The sequence below is a fragment of the Tupaia chinensis genome, unplaced genomic scaffold (genome assembly GCF_000334495.1).
Source record: "Tupaia chinensis unplaced genomic scaffold, TupChi_1.0 Scaffold000414_1, whole genome shotgun sequence".
Classification (NCBI taxonomy): domain Eukaryota; kingdom Metazoa; phylum Chordata; class Mammalia; order Scandentia; family Tupaiidae; genus Tupaia; species Tupaia belangeri.
Window position 1 is genome coordinate 51,757 of NW_006159919.1, and position 5,437 is coordinate 57,193.

General features: G+C 38.5%; 1 pseudogene; it reads right to left on the bottom strand.

The window, feature by feature from the left end:
- Positions 1 to 3,572: 3,572 nt before the first annotated feature.
- Positions 3,573 to 5,099, bottom strand: LOC102488696 (asparagine synthetase [glutamine-hydrolyzing]-like; annotated as a pseudogene).
- Positions 5,100 to 5,437: the final 338 nt, after the last annotated feature.

Below are 5,437 nucleotides of genomic sequence, written 5' to 3' on the forward strand. Positions count from 1 at the left end.
GTTGGATCACAGCATGAAGATTCTGTTGGAGGTGACTTTCTCTCTCTCTCTCTCTCTCTTTTTTCCTCTCTCTCTCCAAATAAGTAAACTTTTAAAAATGGTTTTACTTAGACTGAAGCCTGAAATGTGTATCTCTCTTTTATACTGAAGGTGGATACGTAACCATCTTAGAATAGCCTGTCACAACCCAGAGAAACAAGAGATGGAGCTATTAGTTTGTCCATTTGTTCCAGTACTTGTTTGCTTGTTGATTTTGTTTTTCTCAAATAATTTATTGTAACCATGACTTTGTAATGGTGGGACAAAGTGATTAAATGGTGTGACAAACTGATTCTTTGTCCTCTGAAGGATACTGTCTTTTACTGTTTCTGCATGTTAAATTGATTCTTCTATTGTCAAGCCATAATCCTCACGAAACTAGTCCTTTAGGAAAGATGCCATATGTGTATAAATCAAATCATAGCATGCCTGAAGAATGTAGGAGCAATAACCTGAGCCAAGGAGACTGAAGACACTTCTTAGGCTTTGTGTGGAAAAAGCACATACCCCAAGTGAGTATTAAATAAAGCTATCACCTAGACCAAGCACAAGAAAGAATTTCAAAAAGGTAGCAAGAATTCTTTTAAGAAGGAAAGACACCCATGAAGGTAAAAGGACTTGGTGAAGAATGGTAGGGTTTTTTGACCAATGATTCCCAAATTATTACACCTTAAAATTTATTTTTTAAGAAAATTTAGTAACACCTAATAGTTGTACAGATGTATGGGGTAAGATGTGATTTTTCAGTGCTAAATGCAACTTGTGGTGACTAAATAAGGGTAGTTAGTGTACCTCTTGCTTCAAGTATTTGTCATTACTTTGTGTTAGAAATATACAAAATCCTCTTTTTTAGTTACTATGAGATTTATAATAAATTATTAACTATATCCACTCTACTGTATTTTATAATACTAGAAACTGTTCTTATCATATATCAGTAATTTTGTTTCCATTAATCAACATTATATTTAAATTTTTGAGATTCTTTAAAAAATCCTTATGCCTGACTCCCATGCCAGTATGCCCAAGGCCACAGTCTGAGCAACTGGATCTGCCATGCTGAAGTGCCTAAGAGAAGAACCAGTCTGCACTTGCCTCAAGCATTGTTAGAGGCTCATCTGATTTAGCCAGTTGATAATTATGGAGGAACACTAGTCAAGAACATATCCCAGGACAGTTTCTAAAGGAAGCAGACTGAGATGGAGCTCACTGTGCAGAAAGTTTGTAAAATAGTCTTTTTAGGATCCACATGTATGGAAAGGAAAGGAAAGAAGTAGAAAAAAGCAGAGAGAAAAGTTGGGCTGCCATGAAGTTTCAATGGAGGCCACTCTGCTGACATCTCAGACAGCTATAAAGCTATATTGGTCCTTCAGGTTTGTTCCAAATCGAAGCCAGATGGCCATAGCTATATCTTTTCACATAGACCAGTCGTTGGATGTGTGCAGCCCTAGGAAGGTTTTTGGTCTTGGATGAGCAAATTCTTTTCAGTGGAGAGAGTTGGAGAAGAGAGCCAGCTGACAACTGAAGGCTATTTGCCAGCAGCCCTGTCAGAACTGGGCAAGTACATTCCTTGGTTCTTCAGAAGGTTCTGGCATACCCCAGTGAATGCTTTTTGATTTGTTTTAACTTTGGTAACTTTGCCATTTTATTATGTGGTATTGTAAAAATAAAATTAAACCACCAGTATAAGAATTCCTTTAGGAAGGAAGTCTTTGTTCAAGAAGATAATTTACTAGGATTGAGACCGAGCAAAAAAAGATGACCAAAGAATGCTGCGTTCAGAGGAGAACACGAAGAAGACGTGACTAAAAGCATGAGAAAGCTTAACAGCAGGGACATTTGACATAATGCTGTATATAAACCATCTCCTCCATTTCCACTATAAAGGTCATGTAAAAGATTTTTTTTTTTTTGTCATTTGTGTGTTTGTGGTGTTTTATGGAAATCAGATAAAGATTCAGCAGAAAAAATAGTGCAGTGAGAGATGATGACAGATTGAAATAGAAATGGAGCTCTGACTCAGTAGCATAAGTGCTAACTGACACTGCTACTTGACTGAGGCCACATGAAAGGCCTAGGTTCACTTCCTGGCCCATTCTGAAGTCTGGATATGGTAGGGCATGCTGGAGTCCCTGCTACTTGAGAAGCTGAGACAAGAGTATTGCAGTATAGCTAGACCTGTCTAAAATACCACACACACACACACACACACACACACACACACACACACACACACTTTCCACACAAAAAAAGTACTTCTTAAGGTAACTGAGACACCAGGAGATATATGCTAAAGTTGTGGTCTTTTTTCTGATTTTCAGAATTTACCCAGGAATTAGTATATATAAGCAAAGTCTTAAATGCTTTCTTTGGTGGATATATACTAGAAAATAGAAGGAAACTCAGCTCAGCCTAGTGGTGCAGTTGGTAGCAAATGGAACAGTAGTGTTGGAAATCACATGACTGGCGGCAGGTTCAGGTTCCTGGGTTAGCCTATAAACATGCCAGGCATGTGATTGTGTATCCAGGGTCCTAATGAACTAGAGGTCTGGAGTAAGAAGTTGATTGTGACATGAGGAAACCTATAGAGGGTTCTTCTCTTTGTCATATGCATGCACATTCTTTGAATAAATTAAACAAATAAAACCAAGGGAAGAAAGGAAGTAGAGAAGGAATGATGGAAGTTCATTAGGAAAAGAACATGCAGGGAAATCCTCTAGTCCGTCTTAACAGTTGAGTTGAGAGGGAAGTCCAAGAAAGGGGAGAAATGCAGATTGAACAACCAAAAATGCATAGGATGAAAAAAAAATTGTGATCCAAAGACTCATAAATCTTTTCTAGACAAATGGATGTAAGTTCTTTGTGTAAACTTTTAAAGATATATTTCAATAGTTTAATACTGTAGACAAATGGATGTAAGTTCTTTGTGTAAACTTCTAAAGATGTATTTCAATAGTTTAATACTGTTAAGTATCATGTTACTTGAACACTTGATTTTTGTGATAATATTTTTGCTTTCCTTTAAAAATCCTAATTGAACCTACTGTTTTATCAACTAATTGGTTTCAATTGCCTTACATTCTACTGAGTTACACATATATAAATTTAGATATGATATAATACTGTACTATTTAATGTTTCATAGGGAGCTAAAAAAGAAATTCTAGAGATTTTTTCCTTAAGATAAAGAAAATAGCCAGATTGTAATAAAGTATATTTCATTAGAATAAAAAGAAGTAGCATAAAATTAATGTCTATTTAATATAAGCAGTGCTTTTAAAATAAACTGAAAACTTACTTTAGAGCTTTGAAAAAAAGTTTTTTATAATTAAATAAACAAAGTTTGTCTCATCCAAGTCTTTAACGTTTTATCCCATTAAGACCTTTTTTTTTTAAAAAAAAGTAAGCCTTTTTTTTTTTTTTAAATTGTTTCATACCCAAGTAAATCTCACTACTCACCTACTAGGCCCCAGTCCCCCTGCACTTCCCAGCAAGTAGAAACATTCACTTTAACTCCACAGCTTAGAGGGCACCTAAGCCTTGGCAGCTGACTTATAATGGGGTCAGTGTACAGGCAGAAGGGTCCATGGCATTTATACACTAGGGTATCCAGCAGTGGGTCAGCCATTCAGCTCGGACTGGGTAGTAGTGTTCAAAGATTTGATGGTAGGAATAGCCTTCCTTAGTTTTAGGAGTATTGAAGGGAAATTTCTGGGCTGCAGCTGCCATCATTGCATCATCAACCTGGTGTTCAACATATTCTTGTAAAATCTTAAACCAGGAATTCTTAACTGAGGTAATTCCATCACTGAAGGCTTCTTTTGGTCGCCAGAGAATCTCTTTGGGTATCAGATTGGAGTCCTCAAACATCTCTCTCAGGAGATGTTTTTCTATTCCAGTCTTTGGAATCCTCATTTCTGGTGGCAGAGACAAGTAATAGGAAGAAAATCAATGATCCAAGAATGGGACTCTTCGTTCAAGGCCATGGGCACCAGTAGTTCGATCTGCACAGAGAACATCGAACAAATTTTGCTCCTTCAGAAGCCTCTCACTCTCCTCTTCGACTTTTTCAGGAGAAGGAGCCTTATGCAAATAGATGTAACCCTGTGCAATTTCATCTGATCCCTCTCCAGAGAAGCTCACCACACTATGTTCTTCCGAATATACTTGAAAATTAAATACGTACCTACTGAAGCACAAACCGTTGTAATATCATAAGTTTCCAAGGAAAATATGACTTCATCCAGGACCTGAATGCCTTCCTTAGAGTTAAAGAGGACTTCATGATGTTCACTTCCAATATGATTTGCCACCTTCCTGGCAGCCAGTAAATCAGGGCTGTCTTCCATCCCAATTGCGAATGTCTGGAGAGGACACTGTACTTGGGCCTCTTTTAGCTGCTTTAACAGAGTTGCAGCAACCAAACTAGAGTCCAAGCCCCCTAATGAAAGGCAGCCAATTCTTCTGTCATCAAACGTTTCTTAATAGCATTATCAAACAGGATCCGGAGATTGCTCTTCACAGTTTCTAACTCAAAACCTGGGAAGAGTTTCTCCACGGTGTTATAAAGGGCACATAGTGGCTCATCCCTACAGTGGTGATATTTAACCATTTCCACAGATGCCACTTTGCCATTTGGCTTTAAATCCAAAACTTCATAATGTCCCAGAAGAAAAGGTTCCACTTTTAAAAAAAGAGTTGTGGAGTGCTTCAATGTAACAAGACCTTTCGCTTCTGAACACACAGCCAAAAATCCGTCTCCTGTCATGGCTTTAGATAAATGTCCGACTCCATACGTATCTCTACCCAGGAACACTTTCTTGTTGGCAGTATCCAGTAAAATAAATGCAAATACCCCATCCAACATACAGATTGTCTGCTCAATTCCTCCTTTGTCATAAAGATGAAGGATTATTTCACCATCTACTTTGGTCTGGTATTCAAATTCAAAATGCCGTTGCATCTCCTTGTGGTTGTAGATTTCACCATTGCAACAGAGCTGCAAATAAGGATATTTCTTCACTCAGATTGGCTGCATTACAAACATCTGGTCAACTATAGCCAATCAGTGAAATCCAAAGCAGTAGTTGGTGTATCTGTTGACATTCTCAAAATGAATTGCGTCTGGACCCCTGTGTGCAATCATTTTTTTTTGGGGGGGGGAGGTTCAGCTACAGGGCACGTGCGCGCACCAGACAGATAGAGAGAGACAGAGAGATATAAAGTGAGAAATCACCCCCCGGGGGGGATGGCCACGCAGCAATCCCTTCTCCTCTGTTCTCCTCTCAGGATCTTGGGCATGCATGCACACGTGCCCAGCGTGAGTTTTAAGTCACCAGGTCTGGGACGTGAACTGTGGTTGACTACGTGGGAGTCCAGCGACATAGCCATTACGCTA